Source organism: Leucopleurus acutus, assembly GCF_964270905.1.
Source record: "Leucopleurus acutus genome assembly, chromosome: 6".
In the NCBI taxonomy this organism is placed as follows: domain Eukaryota; kingdom Metazoa; phylum Chordata; class Mammalia; order Artiodactyla; family Delphinidae; genus Leucopleurus; species Leucopleurus acutus.
The window spans coordinates 18543678-18568829 of record NC_139149.1 but is presented as its reverse complement, the minus strand read 5'-3'; the positions used below and the strand labels follow the sequence as shown (position 1 = coordinate 18568829).

Sequence of the window (25152 nt, the reverse complement as noted above, 5' to 3'; positions counted from 1 at the left end):
TTGTGGTACGCGGGCCTCTCACTGTTGTGGCCTCTCCCGTTGTGGAGCACAGGCTCCGGACGTGCTGGCTCAGCGGCCATGGCTCACGGGCCCAGCCGCTGCGCGGCATGTGGGATCTTCCCGGATCAGGGCACGAGCCCGTGTCCCCTGCATCGGCAGGCGGACTCTCAACCACTGCGCCACCAGCGAAGCCCTACTTCAGTAAATTTTTAAAAAAGAATAGGTTCCATCTCATTCCTCTTCTTGAGCCAATAACTCATAGCTAATTAGCTGAGAAGGAGCTGCTGGATTCACTCATGATAAGGGCCCTGCATTGTTGTCAAAACTATATACCCAGAGAGTAGAAAAGCTAAAACCAAAATGTTGGCTGAGGTTATACACAGGAAAAGATGTAGACAGGATGTAAAAGCCAAGTTATTAGAGTCATAAATGGACCAAACTCAGACATGACACAGCTCTAAATACAGTCTAAACATTAGTCATTTCTGGGAAGTTTTCGGCAGGTTAATTTCATCTATCACATACAGATTCTTATATCTTATCTTGACGTATTGAGTTGATTCAGTTTATTTTGAGGACCTACATGCCATTTTCTTCTACAACTGCACCAACATACACATACACATACCCAAACAACATTAGTCTCGTTCAAAAATTATATACAAACCAACTGAGCCTGGGTCTGGGTTTAATAAGCCAAAACTTGTTTGGAAATTTGTCTACTCATTTGGGAAAAAAGTGAACTTAGACGCGTATCTCGAACTATAAACAAAATTAAAGTTCCAGGAGGATTAAAGATTTAAGCAAAAACAAAAAAACAAAAAAAAAAAAACTATAAACATACTACAGATGATACATCTAGCTATGGTGACCGGAAAAGGTTGGAAGAACCTCTCCCCAAGAAACAAGTAACTGAAAAGTGTTTATTCATGAAAACCTACTCAAATTATAGATAATAACAGCAGGAATCTGAGGCTTCTTGTCTGAGGAGCTCTGATCCCCCACCTAGCTCAGCTGGCAATGACAGTAGGTTTTACTACTAGGGCAGTGCTGGGTGAGAAAATCTACAGCCTTGCTGCCTGGGTGCAGACTTTATTTGGGGCAGAGAGCAAAAACTCTCACTGGTAGTGTTGTTAGTTAAAGTAGCAAAACTAGAAAAAAAATAGAATGGGGAAAACCTGTAGGTCTGCTAGCCTGAGGCTGTGGTTAGCTGTGGCAGACCAACCAGTTTATAGGAAGATCCTAGAAATGAGAAAGCTTTAGAAGGGCTAGATACACTCTCCACACATCTTTGGCTGACTGGGGAACTACACATGTGCAGAGGAGACTTGAGAGAGCTTAATATAAAGTGAAAGTCAAGGCAGACTTGAGAACTGGCTTAACTTTGAATGCACTCCTCAATCCACAAACAGATTGATTAGCAGAGGGTAGAACTTTTATAGACTCAAGATACATGAGCACAACTTCCGCCTAAATCATTGGTTGATCACTAAGCTATGCAGACATAGAGGTGACCCCTAGGAAGTCAGGCCAAAAAAATAAAAATGAATTTTAAAAAATTGAGCAAAGACATCAGTGGCCACATACCACAAAGGCAACAGACTCTACCATTTACAGGAAAGGTACAATAGTAAAAGAAACAAAAGAGAACCTCATGGGTGACAGTCAGAAACCTCAGGGGTAAAAATCAATATATTACCTAAAAAGTCAGTTTTCAACAAAAATTATGAAACATACAAAGTAATAGAAAAGCGTGATCATGTTCAGGCATAAAAGCAGTCAATACAAATCCATTCTAACTGTGCTCAGATGTTAAAAGTAGCAGACAAAGACATCAAAGCAGTTACTATAACTATGCATAAAGAATTAAAGGAAACTTTGTTAAAAGAATTAAAGGAAAATATTATAACAACAATTGACAATAGTGAATCTTAATAGAGAAATATCAACTATAAAAGGAACCAAATGAAAATTAGAGTTGAAAAGTATAACAAAATGAAAAATGAGCTTGAGAGTAGATGTGAGATAACAGAAGGAAAAAATTCATAAATTTGAAGATAGAGTAATCAAAATTATCCTTTCAGAAGAACACAGAGAAGAAAGATTGAAGGAAAATGAGCAGACCCACAGAGACCCTTAGGACAACAGAAAGAATTCCAATACACATGAATTAGGAGTCCTGAAGGAGAGGAAAGAGAAAAAGAGGTAGAAAAAAATTTAAAGTAATAATTCTTGAAAACTTCCTAAAGGTGCTGAAAAACATTTAGTGGCAGGTTCAAGGAATCCAACAAACCTAAGTAAGATAAACACAGAGATTCACACATCATAGTCAAATTGCTGAAAGCCAAAGACAATGAGAAAATCTTGAGTTCAGTAAGAGAAAAACGACTGTCATGTACAGGAGAACAACAACATGTACATCAGCTAACTTTCCATCAGGAAACATGGAGGCTGCAAGGCAGTAGAATGAAAGAGTCTTAACTATATATATAGCAAAACTATCTATCAAAAATGAAGGCAAAATAAAGTCATTCAAAGATAAACAAAAATAGGGAATTCGTAGCCATCAGAACTGCCTCCTAAGAAATAGTAAAGGAAGACTTTCAGGCTAAAAGAAGATGATATCAGATAACTTGAATTCACAAAAAGAAATGAAGAGCATTGGAAATTATAAATATTGGGTAAACATAAAAGACTCTATAAACAGGTATTGTTCTCTTTTCTCCCTGAATTTCTTTTAAAAAGTGATTGCATAAAGCAATAATTATAATTCTGTACTGTTGGATTTGTGTTGTATAAAGATACAATATATATGGCAATAATAGTGCAGGGCTTCCCTGGTGGCGCAGTGGTTGAGAGTCCGCCTGCCGATGCAGGGGACACGGGTTCGTGCCCTGGTCCAGGAGGATCCCACATGCCGCGGAGCGGCTGGGCCCGTGAGCCATGGCCACTGAGCCTGCGCGTCCAGAGCCTGTGCTCCACAACAGGAGAGGCCACAACAGTGAGAGGCCCACGTACAGCAAAAAAAAAAAAAAAATAATAATAATAATAATAATAGCACAAAAGACAGAGGAAGAATTAGAGCTATATTGGAACCAAGTTGCTGTATTTTACCAGAATGGTCATTATTAAACTGAAGCAGGTTGTAGTAAGTTTACATATATATTGTAACCTAGAGCACCACTAGAAAATTAATTTTAAAGAATAGTTAATAAAACAACATAGGAATTTAAATGGCATGCTAAAAATATTTAACACAAAAGAAGCCAGCAAAAGAGGAACAGAGGGACAAAAAAGACATGAGACAAACAGAAAGCAAACAGCAAAATGGCAGATGTAAGTCTGACCATATCTATTATTATATTAAGTGTGAATGAATTAAACTCTTTAATCAAAAGGCAATCATTATCAGCCTGGTTTAGAAAAGCAACTTCCAACTATACGCTACCTTTAAGAAAAATACTTTAGATTCAAAAACACAAATAGATGGAAAGAAAAATAATGGGAGAAAGACATATGTCACGCAAACAATTATAAATATGTACACTAATATCAGAAAAAAATAGAATTTAAGACAAAAACATATTACTAAAGAGGGACATCAAGTAATGATAAAAGGACTAAAACATCAGGAATCTATAAGAATTATAAATATACAAGGAACTAATAACAGAGTACTGAATACATGAAGCAAACACTGACAGAATGGAAATAAACAATTTAGTAATTATAATTGGAGATTTCAAGTTCCTTTTCTCAGCAGTTAAACTAAAAATAAAATTAATAATGATATAGAAGACATAAACAACAACCAACCAACTGTACCCAATTATTGATAACATATATAGAAGATTACACAATGGTTTCAATCCACATGGAATATTTTCCAGGTAGATCATATGTTAAATTATAAAACTAATCTCAGTAAACTTAAAAGGATTAAAACCATACAAAATATATTCTTCAACCATGATAGAACTAAATTGGAAATCAGATATAGAAAAATTGGGGCAACCTTCAAAATTTTGAAAAATATACTTCTAAGTAACACATGAGTCAAAGAAGTCACAAGGTTAATTAGAAAATATTTTTTAAAAACCCAAACATAATAAAATGTATGAGTGCAGGTAACGCAATGCTTAGAAGAAAACTTACAGCACTGAATGCTTAAATGAGAAAATTAGAAGATCTATAATCAATAATCCAAGGTAGAAAAAGAAGAGCATATCAAACCTAAAGTAATTACATGGAAGGAAACAATAAAGATCAGAGTGGAAATCAGTAAAATAAAAATAGAGAAAGAAATCAACAAAATCAAGTCGATTCTTTGAAAGAATAAAATTGATAAAACTGTCACTAGACTGACAAAGAAAAAAGAGATAAAATATAAATTACTAAAATCAGGAATGAAAAGGGGATATAATTACTGATCTGACAGAAATTGAAAGAATTATGAGAGTATTATAAACTACTTTAGGCCAGCTAATTACACAATGTAGATGAAATGGAAAGATCAATAACAAATTAAAAATTGAATTAGTAATTAAAAATTTTCCCACAAAGAAAAGCCCAGGCCCAGATGACTTTACTGGTAAATTTTCTCACATCTTTAAGGAAGAAGATATACCAATCCTACACAAACTCTTTCAGAAAATATATGTATTAGTTTGCTAGGGCTGCCATAACAAAGTATCCCAAACTGAATGGCTTAAACAACAGAGATGTATTGTCTCACAGTCTGGAGACTAGACGTCTGAGAGCAAGGTGTGAGCAGGGATGGTTCCTTTTGAGGCTGTGAGGGAAGGGTATGTTCAGGCCTCTCTCCTTGGCTTGTAGATGGCCTGTTTTCTCCCTATGTCTTCACCTTGTCTTCCCTCTGTCTGTGTCTCTGTGCAAATTTCTCCTTCTTATAAGGACACCAGTCATATTAGATTAGGGCCCATCCTAATGATCTCATTTTAAGTTGATTACCTCTGTGAAGATCCTATCTCCAAATTAGGTCACAATCTGAGGTATTAGTGGTTAGTACTTTAACACATGAATTTGAGGAAGGGACACAATTCAACCTATAACAATGGATAAGGAACAAATACTTTGCAACTCATTCTATGAGGCCAGGATTATCACCCAGATATCAAAGACAGATATATCAGAAGTAGAGAAAACTAAAGACCAACATCCCTCATGAAAACTGATACAAAATTTATGAAAATAATATTAGCAAACTAAATATATAAATACATATATTTTGATTACACATGATAACCAAGTGGGAATTACTTCAGGAAAGTAAGGTTGATTTAACATCTAAAAATAAATTAATATTATATATCATATTAATAGAATGGACAAAAAAATCACATGATCATCTCAGCAGCTATAGGAATAGCATTTGACAAAATTCAATACCTATTCATGATTAAAAAACAAGCAAACAAAAACACTCTCCACAAAGTTCTAGACAAAAACTAGAACTTCCTCAACCTGTTAAAGAGCTTCTAAAAAATCCTACAGCTGTGTTATACTTACGGGTGAAAGAGTGAAAGCTTCCTTCCTAAGATCAGGAATAAGACAAGGATGTCTGTTCTTACCACTTCTATTGAAAAAGTTACTGAAGCCTTTACCCAGAAATACGCTAGAGCAAGAAATAAAAAACAACCAGGGGACTTCCCTGGTGGCTCAGTGGTTAAGACTCTGAGCTCCCAATGTAGGGGGCCCGGCTTTGACCCTTGGCCAGGGAACTAGATCCCACATGCATGCCACAACTAAGAGTTTGCATGCCACAACTAAGGAGACTGCGTGCTGCAACTAAGGAGCCCATGAGCAGCAACTAAGGAGCCCACGAGCTGCAACTAAGGAGCCGGCACAACCAAATAAAAAAAATAAATAAAAAGGCAACCAGATTGGGAAAGGAAGGAGTAAAATTGTCCTTATTCACAAAATATGAATATCAAAAATCTGATGGAATGTACAATAAACCTACTAAAAGTAATAAGTTTATCAACATTGCAGAATACAAGCAACAAACAATCTACAAATGAAATTAAGAAAAAATTCCAGTTGCAATAGTCATAAAAAGAATAAAACACTTAGAGAAATACTAACAAAATAAGTGTAAGAGCCATACACCGAGAACTTCAAAAGATTTAAAGAAATGGAGAGACATATCATGTTTACAGGTTGGAAAACTCAATATTGTGAAGACGGCAGTTCTGCCCAAATTGATCTGTAGATTCAAATGCAATCCCTATCAAAACCCAGCAGCATTGTTTTTATAGAAACTAGCAAGTTGATGCTAAACTGTATATGAAAATGCAAAAGACCTGAACTAGCCAATATAAGTTTGAATAAGAAAAGCAAAATTAAAGGATTCACATTACCTCATATCAAAATTTACTATAAAATACAGTAATCAAGAAAGTGTGGTATTGGTATAAAGATAGATATATTAATCAATGGAACAGAATAGAGAGTACAGAAATATACCCCTACATTAATGGGCAATTTATTTCTATTTTCAACAAAGATGTCAAGACAATCTGCTGTAGAAAAGATAGTTTTTTCAACAAATAGTGCTAATACAATTGAATATGAATATGCAAATAAAAAAATTTAGTCCTTACCTCACACTGTACACAGATATTAACTTAAGGAGCATAGACTTCAGTGTAGATCTAAAACTATAAAATGTCTAAAAAAGCACAGGAGAAAATCTTTGTGGCCTTGGGTTAGGCATAGAGCTCTCAGATTTGACATGAAAAGCAAGATCCATAAAAGAAAATATTGATAAATTGCACTTCAACAAAATTTAGAACTTTTGCTCTTCAAAAGATACCATTAAGAAAAAAAAAAGATAAACCATACACATGGAGAGATTATTAGCAAATCATGTATTTGATAAAGGATTTGTATCCTGATCAAGAAAAGAATTCTTACAGCTTGATAATTAGAAGGCAATTAAAAAATATGCAAACAACTTTAGCAGACATATCACCCGAGAAAAAATATGAATGGCTCAACATCGTTGCTCATTAGGGAAATGCAAATTAAATCACAATAAGATACAACTCACTGTCCACCCACTATAAGGGCTACAGTTAAGAAACTGACAATACCAAGTGGTGGCAAGATTTAAAATGGTGTAACATTTAGGAAAATAGTTGGAAAGTTTCTTAAAAAGTTGAACATATACTTCACAAATGATACAGCAATTCTACTCCTAAGTACCTACTGAAAAGGAATGAAGGCATATGTCTACACAAAGACTTACACGTGAATATACGAAGTAGCATTATTCATAATAAGAAAAAACTGGAAATAACCCAAATGTCAATCAACTGGTATACAGATAAACTAAATGTGGTATACCTATACAATTGAATGCTATTTAGTACTGAAAAGGAACAATCTACTAATACTACAACATGGATAAACTTCAAAGTCATTATGCTAAATGAAAGAAGCCAGACACAAAAGACAACATATTGCATAGTTCCATTTATATGAAATTTCTAGGAAAGGCAAATCTACAGAACTAAAAAGCAGATCATTGGTTGCCTTAGCCTGAGGTTAGAATAAGAAGTAACTGTAAAGGGACACAAAGGAACTTTCTGAGTTGATGGAAATGTCTTAAAACTGGATGGTTGCGTGACTCTCCCCATTTGCAAAAATAATTGAACAGTATACTTACCTTGGGTGAATTTTTTTGCATGAACACTAAATCTCAAGAAAGCCTTAAAACTAATTAAAAGTAAAAAATATTAGAAAAGAAATAGAAAAGTTAACATATGTGTATTAAATGCTGCAGAAACAAGTGATGTGGGAATGGGCACAGAAAGATAAAAAAAAACATTTTAAAGGAATAATGACAATTTGCTAAAGCTTGGAAGGGGCGGATGAAGGAGAGAAAGGAATCAAAAGTACTACGAGTTTTCACATCAGAAGTTGGTAGGCTGAGCTGCTCTCATGGTGTAAAATATCACTAGGAAGTTTGGTTGAGTTTGACAGGCAATTGGAAATGCAACCCTGGAGCTCAGACAGATGTCAGTTTGAAGATTGCAGATTTGGAAATCATGCACAGGGCTGAAATCATGGGACTGAATGAGATCATGAGAAAATTAAGAGCAAGTGGGACAGGACAGAACCTTGTAGAATACACATCCCCAAGGAGCCTGAGAAGGAAGAGTTAGAAGGAATTTAAAGAAATATCTCCTATGCCTTCATGAGACTCACCTGCCAGAAAGTCGCAGTGGTGGCCAACTCACAAAGAAACACAGGCAGGAAGGAGGCAACAAATCCACCAAGACTCTAGTATTTCTAGAAAATAAAGATAGAAACATGATACATTTTGCCGTTTTTGCCTCACTCCTTAAAATAGATTTAGTAAGAGGTAGGATGGGGCTTCCCTGGTGGCGCAGTGGTTAAGAATCCACCTGCCAATGCAGGGGATATGGGTTCAAGGCCTGATCCAGGAAGATCCCACATGCCACGGAGCAACTAAGCCCGTGCGCCACAGCTACTGAGCCTGCATTCTAGAGCCCACAAACCACAACTACTGAGCCCGTGTGACACAACTACTGAAGCCCATGCGCCTAGAGCCCGTGCTCCGCAACAAGAGAAGCCACTGCAACGAGAAGGCCGTGCACTGCGACAAAGAGTAGCCCCTGCTCGCCGCAACGAAGACCCAATGCAGCCATAAATAAATAAATAAAATTTTTTTTAAAAAGAGGGGGGTGAACAAAGGCTCATGTTGCCAACAAAAATAGAAATGAGGGTTTTTTTTCATGATAACCAGGAAAAATAAGGAAACAATGAACAGGCCGGGGAAACAACATAAACAGGCCTGAAAGAGTTAAGCAACCTTGGTTATTCTTTAGCTGTTACTACCTTATTCTTTAGCTGTTACTACCAACAAGCACTTGTAGCTAGACTTGTCCTTCCCAAAGCTGATTACTCTCTGACTCCATACAAATTACCCTTTGCACCTGGCATTCCTTCTCCCCCTACACTCCCTTGTAGCACTCTTCATTTCAGAAAGAACGTCACGGGCCGACATCTTCAGGGACACCAGACACAGGTGCTGAGCCACCTGATGCCAGCTTTGGCCATGAATTTGCAGAAGAAAAGAAATGCAAGACCTTCACTACTTTTGATCCTTATCATATACCCCAGACTGTGAGCCCCACGTATAAAATCTTCTTTGATTCCCCAAGGAGGGGGGCACAGTTCTTGAGGCGTTAGCCTAGTGTCTGCCCTTTGCCTGGCAAAGAAAATAAAAAGGCTCTCCATTTCTTATCTTCCAATTCTCTGTCTCCGTATTTTTATTCGGCATCAATGCACAGGGAGCCAGATTTGGCAACAGTCAGGGGAAGGAGAGACAAAGGTGGTCCCTCCTCAGCTGCGTTTTTGCTTTCTGCACTTTCAGTGACATAGAAAATTCCAGAAACAGAAGTTTCAAATTGCGAGCTGTTCTGAGTAGCCTGATGAAATCTCTCGCAGTCCTGCTATGTCCTAGCGTTTGAGAATCACCCCTTTGTCCAGCCGTCTACAGGGCGTAAACGCTACCTGCCCGTTAGTACAGGAAAAACACAGCATATGTAGGGTTCACCCCTCTCCGGGGTTTCAGGAATCCACTGGGGACCTTGGAACGTATCACCCATGGGTAAGGGGGGATTACTGTACATGGAGAAGAGAAAAAGGGGGAGTTTTATGTGGGGCTAAGCTGACATTCTCTGGGTGCTGTCCCTGCCCCAAGAGGATTCTCTGGCCCTCATCCCTGTCTCCACCCTGCTTCCCGTCCAGAGCCTGACCTTGTTTGCTGGGACAACGACACAGCCCTCTTCTTGCATCTGCACCCCTCCAGAGCAAGCACCCACCGCTCTGCCTGTGGCCTCCCTCCCCTCGTGGGGCGGGGCGGGTGGGGGAGGGGGAGGAGGGCGGCCCGGCCCATAGCTCCTCGGATCTTAAAGAGGTGCAGGTCCTCAATATAATCATCAAAAACCCAGGGATAAATGCAATACGTACGCCTGTAACCACAGCTTTTGGCTATAAAGGACATTATTGGAACAATTGAAAAAACCTGAATCTGGATGGTGGTAATCTGTCGATGTTAATTTCCCAATCTTAATGATGGTATTGCGGTTATGAAGGAGGATGCCCTTCTTTGTAGTCACTAAAATATTTGGAGTGATGGAGAATCATGTGGGCAACTTACCCTCAAGTGGTTCAGGGGAAAAAATGTTCTTTGTACTATACTCGCAACTTTTTTATAAATTTGAAATCGTTTCCAAAAAATTTTAAAGCTGTATGTTAGCCGGGTAGGTTGGTTTGACGTTATGTTTTTGGTTTATGGGTTAGTAGGACCAGACAGAACGAAACCGGCGAGGGAGGTATGGAAGGAGGGAGGCTGGGTGCCCTGTTTCCCCGTCCTGGTTTTTGTAGACCTCCGGGTTGAAAGACTGGAAGTAACCCTGTTTGCCTTGCAAAAAGTAAACAAAGACATTACCCTTAAACAGTGTAATAATGTGCTTTCCTCATCCCAGCTAACAGCAGGGGCTCCCGCAATCAGACCAAATAAGTTTAGTCTCTGTCGCTGGGGAGGTTCGCTCCCACAAAGAAAGGCAATTTAAGTAATTAGCCAGTCCTACGGCAGGATCATCTCCTGGGCTCAGCGGGGTCCAGGGAGCACATAGCTGGTGGGGGAGGAAAAACATCCTTCATTTTCACACTCTCTTCTTCTAACCCAAACTTTCAAAGCATGCTCAGAGAGGACACTTTACCTCAGTGCCTCTCAATGCCCCAGATGGAAAGAAGCTGATGGCTGAGCCAAACGAGCACATGCTGACAAGCTGTTGTTTCCTCTTCGGGTTTGTTTGCTTCCCAATGAGAACAGCTCTGTTGTTTTTCCAGACTGTAAGTGATCCATGCTTGTTATTAAAACAAATTTAGACAATAACAAATAAGGGTAGTTGGGGCTTCCCTGGTGGCGCAGTGGTTGGGGGTCCACCTGCTGATGCAGGGGACGCGGGTTCGTGCCCCGGTCCGGGAAGATCCCACATGCTGCGGAGCAGCTGGGCCCATGGGCCATGGCCGCTGGGCCTGCATGTCCGGAGCCTGTGCTCCGCTACGGGAGAGGCCGCAGCAGTGAGAGGCCCGTGTACCGCAAGATAAATAAATAAATTAATAAGGGTAGTTATAAAGTAGAGAGTTAAAATTATCCATAGGGACTTCCCTGGTGGCACAGTGATTAAGAATCCGCCTGCCAATGCAGGGGACAGGGGTTCGATCCCTGGTCCTGGAAGATCACACATGCTGTGGAGCAACTTAAGCCCGTGCACCACAACTACTGAGTCTGAACTCTAGAGCCCGCGAGCCACAACTACTGAAGCCCGCGCGTCTAGAGCCCGTGCTCCACAACAAGAGAAGCCACCACAGTGGGCAGCCCGAGCACCGCAACGAAGAGTAGCCCCCACTCGCCACAACTAGAGAAAGCCCGTGCACAGCAATGAAGACCCAACAAGCTAAAAATAAATAAACAAATAATGCATTTAAAAAAAAATTATCTATAATCTTCCCAACCAGAGAGAGCTATGGTTCATAATTTAGTGTATTATCCTTCAAGTTTATATAATTATAAATAAAAATATGGTTATAGTAAACTAGCTGCATTATAACCATTATAATCTTTGTTTTCCTCTTACTCTATCATGGGCATCTTTACATGTTAATAAATATATATTCGTGATGTCACACCACAAAGAATCCTTTGCCCAGACAACCCAATAGAAAAATGGGCAGAAGACTTCAGCGGTCTTTGGGGGCAATGCCCAATAAACACTAAAAGAATGCTCTAGTCATCAGGAAAATCCAAATTAAAACTACAGTCACCCACCAGAATAGCTAAAGTGAAAGAGACAGATAAAAGTACATGGTGGCAAGCATGTGAAGCAATTAGAACGATCACGCAGTGCTGGTCGGTTGTAAATTGGTACAACCACTTTGGAAAACTGTTTGGCAATATCTCTGAAAACTAATCATACGTATACGTAGAGTTCAGCAGTTCTAGTCTTAGGTAAAGAGAGAACAGACGTGCATATACTTCTTCACTGAAACATAGGTTCAAGAATGTGCATAGCCTCACTATTTATGATAGCCCCAAACTGGAAACAACCAAATGTCCAGGTATTGTAGAACAGAGGTGAGACAGGCTGGGACCTGGGACCCTTTGCTGCAGTGCTTGCCCCTGGACAAACATCTCCTCAAGCAACAGAATACAAAGAAACTATAAGGGACCAAAATAACTGTGCTCATGCCCAGTTGGGGCAAATTATGAACAACGAGATACAAAAAGACCAAATCCACCTGCCACTTCTGAGGAGCCAGGAGCAAAGGCAGGGAACTTCGCATGATCCCTGCACACAGCACCACCAAAGGGGTGGGCAGACCCCCTAAGCCACCCCTTCAGCCCGACCTCTGGACACACCTCTACCCTCACCCCATATAAGGAACTAGTTTGCACCCCCCACACACACTCAGGGAGTGAGCAAGGGAAACTGTTACTTCTCTGTGCTCCCTCCTGCTTCAGCACCAGTCTCAATAAAGCCTTGCCTGAATTTCTTGTCTGGCCTCTTTTATCAATTTCTACTAATTAAAGAGTCCAAGAACCCTGGTTGGGGGGCTTCCCTGGTAGTGCAGTGGTTAAGAATCCGCCTGCCAACGCAGGGGACATGGGTTCGAGCCCTGGTCCGGGAAGATCCCACATGCCGTGGAGCAACGAAGCCCGTGCACCACAACTACTGAGCCCATGCGCCGCAACTACTGAAGCCCGTGCACCTAGAGCCCCTCCTCCACAACAAGAGAAGCCACCGCAATGAGAAGCAAGTGCACTGCAATGAAGAGTAGCCCCTGCTCGCCGCAACTAGAGAAAGCCCGCGTGCAGCAAGGAAGACTCAATGCAGCCCCCCCAAAAAAGAAAGATGGCCAAGAAGCACATGAAAGGATTAAAAAAAAACAAACAAAAAACCCTGGTTGGGAACAGGTGAATTGTAGTATATCTATAATGGAATACTAGACAATAGTGAGAATGAATGGATGCCAACGACACATAACAACATGGATGACTTTCACAAACATAACATAGAGAAAAAGAAGCCAGCCACAGAAGATTACACACTGTGCAACTCATTTATAACAACATCAAGAGCAAGTTTACTAACCATGATTAGGTCAGGATAGAGGTTAATCTTCTCAGTGGATGGGGACTGCAGGGGGGGCACATGGGGACTTCTGCGCAATGGTAAACTTGTCTTTCTTGATTTGGGTACTGGATAGAGAAGTGTATTCACTAAAGTTTATCCAGCTGTGCCCTTAGGATCCGTGTATTTTTCTGTATATAGCATGCCAATACATATACTATACACAGTAATACTACCAATAAAATGAAATGAATCAACTTTCCAAAGCCTGGAATCAATTGGATTATATTCAGACGTTTTTTCCTTACAATCAAATGGTAGGAATTTCCTAATATTTAAGGCAAAACCTACATCCAGACTGCATACAATATTAATGGCATTTCCATTTTTAACCCTCTGTAGCTATTATGACCCATATCCGCCTGTCCCCTCTCCATAGGCACTGTGTTAAGTAGGAAAGAACATCCCAATCCTCGGCCCATAGAGCCGCCCCCCAAAAGCTAGAACAGTGGTTCTTACCAGGTGGTACTTTGCAATCACCTTAAACTCACGTGCATCTAGGTGAGTGTGAGCTAGGTTGTTATTAATTGTACATTGCCGAGATGCTATGGATTGCCACCTAGATTCTGCCTCAGGGCTGGGGCACTCATTTCCCAGCTCCAGGGAGGGTTACTTCTTCAGGACTCAGGAGAGTCCCTTCCCAGAAATTGTTCTCGGTAGAATGAAGCTGCCCGCTTGGTTTACGCTTCTTCCTGGGGCAGCTCACATTCAGTGACTGGTGTGGACAGAATAAAAAGGCTGGCCCGTGCCTCAGTGGGGGATGACTCTGAAGGCCCACTCCAGCTCCAGGGTGCCCCACGATTTGACTAAAGCCTCTGTTCAAACTGCATCACAGTTCAAAGTTTCCCTTTATCCAATCTTGCTTTCCTGATTTCCTCCCAGATGTTATGTCTGAGAATATCTCCTGTAAACTTTCTGTCCACAAATCTCCATGTCAACGTTTGTTTCCTAGGGGACCTGACCTGAGACGTTCACCTATGAGAAAGAACTCAAAATACATGTCACATCGTTGTAAACCAGCGTTGTCTAGGATAGGCTTTACGGAAAAGGCAAACCCTTAAGTCCACACAGAATTACAATTTGGGAGAAGCCAACTTAAAGCTTGCTGGATAACGAACCACCAGGAAGCCTCAGGTCAGAAGCATAGATGGGCAAAGTAGATTGGGGAGCCATTGCTCATGTTGGCCTCACCAGAGCAGAATGGCTTTGTTGGGAAATAGAGACACGAGGTTTAATAGACCCATGAGGCTGGCTGGGAAAAAAACCTTGGCTTGAAATTGGTCTTAAGAAAACAGGGACCTTGTGCTGATTTTCAACGAGTGATTGATAAAGGTAAAGCTGCTTTTGGATAAATCTAGCAACAAGGTACAAGACTAATTGCAGGTGAGATTGACAGCTTGAAGACCAGTATGGCAGATGGGGCCACCATCCCAGGGAAAGGCACCACTTGCCCAGACTGCAAATAGCTCACAGAGTGTTCATAAGATGAGAACCATCTTTCCTATCTGAAGGGCCATCATGAGAAAAAGGAATCGGCCTTGTTCAGCGGGGCAACACCAAGGAAGCAAACATCAGTGAAATGCAAGGAAACGCATTAAACCAGAGAGCTATCCAACAATGAATCGGACTTCTCTTCGGCAGAGGTGAGCTCATATCCCTGAAGATTTTTCAGAAGAGGCTGGTGGCTTACTCATTAAAGATAAGAGAAAGCCAGCAATGAGTAGAAGGTTAAACAAGAGTCCTTCCATCTTCCTTTTAAGTCCTCTGTAAAAATGCAAAGAAAAGCTTAACTCCACCAAGAAAAAACTGGCTACATTTTAGTGATTTATGGAGATGAGGGGTGAAGAAATATTTTCAATTGCCTTCAAGTTTTCAAACACAGAGGGTAAAATGCAGTTGGTAAAACTGACCCCAATGTGAAAATGTAATGATTGGCCCTTTTTTAAACAATAAAGTAGGAAGTCTGATTCTACTTCCACTTGAAGTAGAAAGGATGCCTACGGTGTCTTACATCAACCACAAGATGGGAGCAACACGGTGGGGTTACATGCCTCACTTCCATCCAGAGCTCACTCCCGATTTTCAGAATGGAGCTTCCAACTGCCAACTGGCTCACAGAGACTCCCTTTTCCTTCACAGCTCCTGCACTATTAGAGGCGAAAAGGGATTCTGGGCAGCAGCACTCCGAGACTTCAAAGTCTCCTACTACTCCTTTCACCTCATTGCCACCTGAGCGGGGATGGAGAGTATCCAGAACTTCCATCATGATAATGTGGGTATCTTCCTGCTTAGCTAGACAGCTTTCCTCTTAGCTGCTGGTTACAAGTGGGCTCACTCATCCTAGGTCTTTTAAAGAAGCCATTCATTTGCTGAGAGCTTCTCTGATGACTCAGATTTATTCTGGAGTTTGTCTCTTTGAAGATGTATCTTTATCCAGAGTTAGAAAAGGACTGCGTGGTATTTTATTATATTTATTATAATAAAGAGATTTTGCTTTCTCAAGTTTGATTTTATTATACTGATATGCCCCCTCTTCCCCAACCACTTCTCTGAGGACTGGATTTCATGGTTTCCCACTTAAGAAGTTGATATTTTTGGTTCCTACTCAAAGGAGAATAAAAGCAGAAGGAATTTGGCTCACGCCTTCTTCACACTGTGCACCTCCAGCTTTTGCCATGTGTGACATTAGTTCCCGGAATGCCAATCCAGTTTACAGAATCCCTCACAATCACATGAGAGCACAGGTCATCTGGTCTACTACACATCAAAAGAGTTAAAAGGCACACGGGCACCATGGTGTGTTTTGGGGTTTCCTGCCTCAAGTTCGTGTGTCTGAAACCAGTTTTGCCCCTGTTGCAGTACTAACCACAGAGTTAGAAAGAGGAAATGTATTTTCAATGGAGAACTTCACATCGAAGAGGAGAGCACTCTTTCAGCAAAAACAGAATACGACCGCAAATATTTTTCAACGAGTTGAGAAAGAAACGCCAAGAGACAATTTTAGAAATGCTTCAAGACAAGAGCAAGCTCTCCAAAATTGTCATTAGAGTCAACCTGGGTGGAACACCAATGGTGAGGTTTTCATCTCTGTTTGATTTCTCCAGGCTAAAGGACAGATATGATTGTGGTAGGGAGGGTTATGCTTTTCAAGGGCACCTACCACCCATCACCTAGAGAACGGAGTTTAGCATAAGGTCCTTACTTGTAAAACAACGATGCTGTGTATTCATACACGTTTGTGTTCTTTCAGTGACAGATCTAAACAGCTTTTCCCTTTGGAATCCTTCCGTGTGATGTTGGCTCATTACTGTGTGAACGAGGTCAAGGTCATTAGTTCAGCATCCTGGGGACCAATCTGCTGCTCTGTCTCACTGCCACAGACCACAACTTTAACCTCATTCAGCATAGGCAGGAATAAGTCTCCCTCACTTGCCTATGCATCCAATGTCCACCTTCACTGCAGGAATCTACTGTTCTTGATTTTTATGAAAACTTAGAGTTTCTTTCTATGTATGTTAGGAATATGCACATAGATATTTATTCCAATTTTTCACACACAAAAAATATTCTGTTCTAAACCTTGTTTTTTCTCAATGCATAATATTTTTTGGAGAGCCTTCCACATTGGCACATAAAGAGCTTCCTTCATTCTTTTTCATGGCCTTGTAGTATTCCGTTTGTTCCACAATTTATTCAAGTCTCAACTGGTAGACATTTGGGCTATTCACAGTGCTTTGCATTTTTTAAAAAAGGGTCAATGAATAACCTTATACATCCATCCTTAGGGTGTTTCTGTAGGATAAAGTCCTAGAAGTAGAACTGGGAGGGATATACATTTGTAATAGATATTTTGCCAAATTGTTTTTCATAGGAATTGCCTTATTTCTTTAACATATAACATGGAATTTTAAAAAAGGATGTGACCTTACCTCACGCTATAAAAAAAAAAATTAACTCAAAATGGAACAAAGACCTGAATGTAAGAGCCGAACTATAGAACTCTTAGAAGAACACATGGGTAAATCTTCATGCTGTTATATTTGACAGTGGATTCCTAGATATGATACCAGAAACACAAGCCACAAAAGAAAAAACAGATAAACTGAACTTCATCAAAATTTAAAACTTCTCTGCCTCAGAGAAAACTACCCAAAAAGTGAAAAGAAAACCTACCGAATGGGAGACAATATTTGCCAACCACTTATCTGATAAAGATCCATTATCCAGACTATATAAAGAGTAGTTACAATTCAACAACACAAATAACACAATTAAAAAATAAGTGAAGAACTTGCATAGACATTTCTCTAAAGAAGATACACAAATGGCCAAACAAGCACAGGGAAAGATGCTCAACGTCATCAGTCATCAGGGAAATGCAAATCAAAGCCACAGTAATGCACAATAATTGAATATACTTTATGCCCATGAACTGTACACTGAAAATGGTTCCAATGGTAAATTTTATGTTATGCATATTTTGCCACAATTAAAAAAAATTAAAACATAGACCCTAAAAACAAAACAAACAAGCAAACAAACAAAAAAAAACCACACACAATGAGATACCAGTTCAAACTACCAGTATGGCTATAATGGAAAATAAAAAGAAAGAAAAACACGTGGTATTGAGAATGTGGAGAAATTGGAACACTTGTACATTGCTGGTCAAAATGTAAAATGGTGCAGCCACTCTAGAAAACAGTCCTCAAGTTACCATTTGACCCAACAATTCTACTTCCAAGCCTATACCCAAGAGAAATGAAAACATACGTCCACACAAAAACTTATGCGCAATAATTCATAGTAGTATTATCCATAATAACCAAAAGGTGGAAACAACCCAAATGTCCATCAACTGCTGAATGGATAAACACAATGTAGTGTATCTATACAATGGAATGTCATTTGGCCATAGAAAGGAAAGAAGTACAGATACACACTGGAACATGGATGAATCTTGAAAACATTGTATGAAGTGAAAGAAGCCAGTCACAAACTACCACATATTATATGATTCCATTTATATGAAATGTCCTGAATAGGCAAACATATAGAGATAAAAAGTAGATTGGTGATTGCTTAGGGCTGGGGTGGTCGGGGGAGTGGGAAGTAACAGCAAAGAGGTGGATGAAAAATTCTGAAATTGACTGTGGTGATGGCTGCACAACTCTGTGAATTAAATAAAAACCATTGAATTGCGTACTTCAAATGGGTGAATTGGGTGGTATATGAATTATATCTCAAGCTGCTACCAAACAAACGTCATCTAATTACTAAGGAATCTGGTTACCTGATAGTGGTGGGATAGCAAAGGTCAGGTTTTCATGATTATCCTCACTTGAGCCTATTGATCTTGACAGTCATCACCGGTCCAGCACATCCAGGACATTCCCTGCAAATGCTCCATTTGAAGCACTGGGATCTGAGAGCACCACCTGACATTTGGTAATTTTCAACCAGTAAAAATGTGCCAACCACCACTTTCACCTGATTCGTCATCATTTAACTCTTGGCTTTTCTCCATATTGAAATGAACTATAAAATGAAATAAATGGGGCACTTTTTAATAAAATAATTCTACAGACTACCTAAAGGTGCTTTAAAACAGTAGTTTTAGGGAATTCCCTGGCAGTCCAGTGGTTAGTACTCCATGCTTTCACTGCCGAGGGCCTGGCTGCACAACGTGGCCAAAAGTTTAAAAAAACAAAAAAAAAACCCCACAGTAGTTTTAGAGACGGGTCAACAAGTTATGTGATTACTGAATCAAGTGAGCAGATAGGGGCGGGGAATGCTTTGAAAGCCATTCATCATTCATCTATGGAATAGCACAATTTATTTATTCTATTGTCAACTAAATCTTTTGACTGACCTCATAAAGAGCTTCTACAAGTCAATAAGTGGAAGGCCAGTAATATACTGGGGAAAGGACATGAAAACACAGTGCATTAAAAAAATGTAAAAATAAGATTTAGATGTGAAAAAGTGTCTCTCCTCCCACAGGAGAAAAATGCAAGTTAAAACTACCCACAGTTCCTCTGTCAGAGTGGCAAATACTAAAAAGCTTACGCATACAGTGGGTTTTCACAGAGAGTAATAAGATCCTTGCATTATTGGTGAAAAAATAAATTGCCACAGTCCCTGGAAGGCAATCAGATAGCATCTAACAAAAAGTACAAAGCCCATATCCTGTGATCCAGAGATTCCCCTTCTAGGAGTGATGCTACGAATGCACTTATCTTTTTCCTTTGTCTTTTCTCCTCTTCTAATCTCCATTCTATGCCTCAAGTGAAGTCAATAAATGGGTAATAATGCCCTTAAACTCTACAGAATTAATTTCTTTTTGACTGTAGGAATTGGCAGCTTAAAAAAAAAAAAAAAACCCCAAACACTAGATGCCTTAATAATTAAAGAGAAACCTTAAAAGTTCTTTTTATGAAGGTTCACAGCTATAAAAGTAATAAATGAAGCTCCCAAAATGCTGCACTGTAGGTCGGGTTAAGAATCCTATTCAGTAAGAGCTGGCATTGCTGGGCCTAGGAAGCTGAGCCCAGTTATCAGCATATGTGCTACCATAGCGTCCCCTGCTGGCCCGATGCAAAACCAAATTTACGTGGTGGGTTTTAGTCAACAGTTTTCTTCAATAGCTGCTCTAAAAACAGGGCGTCTCCTGCGACTTGCTGATTATTACCTCTGCTCTCCTCTAGCTCTCAACTCTTTCTTGCATCAGATAGGCTTGCCTCCTACCTCTCAGTGAAGAGCAAGATCCCTTGAAATCTCACCTCCTAAAGAGATTTGCTCCTTTCACTACCCTTTCCTGGCTGTTTCCTCTTGGGTAGTTCTAGTTCTACCTGTTCTCCTCTTTCAGTGTGTCTGTCTGCCTCTGTACTGGCCACATACCATGTGCCCCCAGGGCACGGCGGCCTCGCACCCACCAACAACCTGCCATCCCCTCACTCACTGCCCCACCTTATCTGCACCTGGCCACTCCCCACTCATTCCTCAATCCAGGGTTTCTTACAAGGAGGTCTGTGGACCATCTACATACTATTCCCAGACTGCTTGCTTAAAATGCAGATTCATGGGCCCCTGAATCCAACCTTCTAGAATCCTGAGGCCTACATTTATAACAAGCAAGTACCCCAGTGAATTCTTATGTGTTCACGCACACACACACACACGCACACGCAATATAAAAACCATCTTTTTTTTTTTTTTTTTTTTACCAAACCATACACTCTTATCCAGAAACTTGCCACACCCCCTAACCATTTAAAGAATTAATTGCAAATGACCCATTCTTGGCTTTCAAGCCTTTTGGTAAATTGTTCAAAATATCTACTTCCTGTCCCTTCCTGTAAGTGGATTATATATCCCTACCCTAGTGATGGCAGGTTTGGCCATATGAGGTGCTTTGGCCAATCAATGTGAGAAGTAACACATGCCTCTTTCAAGCAGTCACTGGGAGAACTACTGCAGAGTTCCCTCAGCGAGAACTGATACCCTCCACATAGGGGCTGCTTCTTCAGCCGGGCCCAGAACAAAGATGCAAGGAGCAGAGCTACAGGCAACCCATAATGGAAACCTGATATAAGTGAAAAATAAGCTTATTGTATTGCTGTGATTTGGAGTCCTTTGTTACTACTGCTTTGCCTAAGCTGACTGATACGAATACTTTACAGGCTGCTTTCCTAACTCTATTTCCCATTACTCTCTAATACTTATTCCATCTAAACTCCTGCCAAACTGGATGACTTGCTTTTCCTCATTCACAAATTACTCCAATTCTATGCAGCCATTCGTTATCTCCTGCCTACCAACCTACCTCTCAAAATCTGATTTCAATCTTCAAAGTCCATCTTAAGTGCCACTTTCTGTGTAAAGCCTTTCCTCATCCCTTGATGGGCCTCCTTTCAACCCTATATAATGGCAACTATTATAACCTGTTTATTTTTTTTGGTTTTTTTTTGATACTTTTCTTATCATGTCCCCTCAAAACACCATAAGTTCCTTAAAGATTATCTTATTCAAAATGTGTTCAATGAAGCTTTGCAAATAGTAGGAATCCACACAAGTATTTGTTTAATTAAATTAGCACTTTCAACTAAAGAACTGCTGTTTAGTATATTTATGATGTTTTTAAAGGTAGACTGTATGAAACACTTAACATACTCATTGAGTAAGCAAAATTAAGATGCAAGTAGAATTATTTCTAATAGCAAACATTAACAGCTGAATGAAATATAGGTCAAAGTTTAATGAACTTGTGTGCATGTTTGCGCGTGTGTGTGTGTGTGTGTGTGTGTGTCTTATCTGCAAAAATGACCAGGTCTTGACCTTCATCCCTTGCTAAATCCAACAGGTTTTAAACTAAAACTTTATCAAAGAAAAACAATGTATCATAAAGTTAGTATTCCTATGATTACATGCTAAGGGCAATTTTTACATTTATGGCCCAAATTAGCTAATGTATTTTCGTACATTCAGGAAGATGTATTTCCCTGCTTATGATTAAAATTCAACAAATATAATTCCAATTTCAAAACAAATACCCAATAACAAAGTGCTGCCCCTACAAATCCTCGTAACAAATAGAGTCCTATCTCTGGTGATGAGCATCTATCTTCCCTTCCACTCCTCTCCTAGGAGAGGAGGCATTAACCTAATGCCCTCTGAAACATTTTGGCAGTAATTGCAATGGTTCTTCAGGTTTTTCTGAATCTAATTTCGTTTTTTGAATCTAATTTTAAAAGTACAGGAGACAGTGATGGGAACCATGCCGCCTCCCAGCCACGGTGATACGCGTGAAGCGCGGACCTTTCAACACGAACTTTATTAATTCTCATGTTAGGACCCTGGAAGGCGATGGAGGTGGCCGCTAATTGCTCCCTGTGGGTGAAGAGACCTCTGTTGGATCCCCGCTTCGAGGGTTATAAGCTGTCCCTCGAGCCGCTGCCCCGTTACCAGCTGGAGCTTGATGCAGGCTTGTCTGGAGCGATGCTCAGTCTATGTCTGATTATTCCTCACCACTGAGATAAGACTTTTCTGTGTACTCTGCCTATGAATTAGGAGTTTTCTCTGGTCTGCCTAGTGGGAACAGCGACAGCTCCTAGCCTTGTCTGTGGCAGAAGTAAAACTTCAAGATGATCAGTATACACTGGAACACATGCATACTTTTGGAATGTATAATTACCTACATTGTGATTCATGGTATCAAGACAGTGTCTACTACGTTCATAACGTTGGAAGAATTATGAATTTAACCGTGATGCTTGGGCTTCCCTGGTGGCGCAGTGGTTAAGAATCTGCCTGCCAATGTAGGGGACACGGGTTCGAGCCCTGGTCTGGGAAGATCCCACATGCCGCGGAGCAACTAAGCCCGTGAGCCACAACTACTGGGCCTGCGCATCTGGAGCCTGTGCTCCGCAACAAGAGAGGCCACGACAGTGAGAGGCCCGCGCACCGCGAGGAAGAGTGGTCCCCGCTAGCCGCAACTGGAGAAAGCCCTCGCACAGAAACGAAGACCCAACACAGCTAAATAAATAAATAAATAAAACAAAACCCAAAAAACAGTGATGCTGGACACTGCCTTAGGAAAACCACGAGAGGTGTTTTCGACTTCCTACAGATTTGACAGCATATGATAAGCGCCTTTGCACATCCATCCATTTCACATCTTCTACTTGGGTTACCTTGTCAGATGGAACTGGAAGATTGTGTCTCATTGGAACAGGTGAACGTGGAAATAGTGCTTCTGAAAAATGGGAGATTATGTTTAATGAAGAGCTTGGCAGTCCTTTTATCATAATTCACAGTATCTCATTGCTGAAAACTGAAGAACATTCGATAACTATGCTGCTTCTTCGAACACAGAAAGAGGAATTGGATATGGAAGGAAGTGGTTTCTACGTTTCCTTGGAGTGGGTCACTATTAATAAGAAAAATAAAGATAATAAAAAATATGAAATTACTAAGCATAATATTCTCTGTGGAAAGTCACTGCCCCATTATGTCGCTTTTGAGCCCGATGGGAATGGTCTAATGATTGTCTCCTACAAGTCCTTTACATTTGTTCAAGTTGGTCAAGAGCTTGAAGAAAGTAAGGATGAAGACATGTCAGAGATAATCAAAGAACCTCTGTAGTACTGGCAACAGACTGAAGATGATTTGACAGTAACAATACCGCTTCCAGAAGACTGTACTAAGGAAGACATTCAAATACAGTTTTTGCCTGATCATGTCAATGTTGTGCTGAAGGGTCAGAGGTTTCTGGAAGGAAATCTCTATTCATCTATGGATCATGAAGAAAGCACTATAAGGATAATTAAAGAGAACAATAGCTTGGAGATTTCCTTGATTAAGAAGAATGAAGGACTGACATGGCCAGAACTAGTGGTCGGTGATAAACGGGGAATTTATAAGAGACTCAGCTCAATGTGCTGCAATAGCTGAACGTCTGATGCATTTGACCTGTGATGAACTGAAGCCAAATCCAGATAGACCTCCTTGTAATGCTCAAGAGTTGGTGAGAATAATGTGGTACTTTCTTTGAAGAGAGCTCCAGTTTATGCAGATTTGATGGCAGTACATTTAAAAACTACTCATTTGAGATCTGAGGTTACAGGGCAATCAACTGGCTTGAAAATCCAAGGAAAAACAGGTACCACCAAGGAGAGATTGGATAGGAGAGCTGGTTCATCTGAACATGGGGAGAAGAAAGGATTGCCATATAAGTGGGTGAATCTTGGAAGCAACCAGTACCTTTTCTCTGTCATAGTGGATCCTAAAGAAATGCCCTGCTTCTGTTTGCACCATGATATTGATGCTCTACACTGGCAACCACACTCCAGCAACCAAGACGATACGTGGGAGCATATCACAATTTTCAATGCTTTAGGCTACGTCCAAGTATGAAAGAGACACAAAAATTTTTTTGCCTGTGCTCCAAATTATTCTTATGCAGCCCTTTGCGAGTGCCTTCAACGAGTTTTCATCTATCGTCAGCCCACACCCATGTCCACTGTACTTTACAATAATAGGAAGGAAGGCAGGCAAGTAGGGCAGGTTGCTAAGCAGCAAGTAGCAAGCCTAGAAACCAGTGATCCTATTTTAGGCTTTCAAGCAACAAATGAGAGATTATTTGTTCTCACTACCAAAAAGCTCTTTTTAATAAAGGTAAATACAGAGAATTAATTACTCCAACATGTTGGCTTCTCTGTACTGGAAAAGTATTCAGTGGTAGCTGGAAGGCTAGGCAGTTGTGCTGTAACCTGTTAAGTTTTATTGTGTTAAAATTATCTTGTATGAATTTATTTTTTAAAGGATATGGGAAATATATTCGAGACTATGAGTCTATAAAAGCTATGGAATGAAGCTGCAAATTTAGAGAAAATTAGCTTCTGTAAAAAATGTAAAGATAGTATTAGCAAGTATAATTTTTTAAAAACAGAGGCTAGAATCTCATCTTTTATATGAAAGATGTACAATTCATTGTTTAAAAATAAAAATATTGGGGCTTCCCTGGTGGCGCAGTGGTTGAGAGTCTGCCTGCCGATGCAGGGGACACGGGTTCGTGCCCCAGTCCGGGAAGATCCCACATGCCTTGGAGCGGCTGGGCCCGTGAGCCATGGCCGCTGAGCCTGCGCGTCCGGAGCCTGTGCTTCGCAATGGGAGAGGCCACAACAGTGAGAGGCCCACGTACCGCCAAAAAATAAAATAAATTAAAAACAATAATAAATAAAATAAATAAATTAAAAAATATTTATCATGTAAAAAAAGTATAGGAGACATTATTTTTGAACTGCTTATCTATTTCATGCTGTATGAGGTTTTACTCTAAGCGGAAGGTAAAAATACTTTGTACTTATTAGGGACACCACGTTGTTTGCCAGAGCACCTC

At 40.2% G+C, this 25152-nt stretch overlaps 1 pseudogene across 1 annotated transcript; it reads left to right on the top strand.

Annotated features, from left to right (window-relative positions):
* Positions 1 to 22118: 22118 nt before the first annotated feature.
* LOC309962987 (nudC domain-containing protein 1-like) lies at positions 22119 to 24446 on the top strand (annotated as a pseudogene). The gene is made up of 3 exons: positions 22119 to 22236; positions 22367 to 22546; positions 22827 to 24446. The product of its transcript is annotated as a nudC domain-containing protein 1-like (transcript).
* Positions 24447 to 25152: the final 706 nt, after the last annotated feature.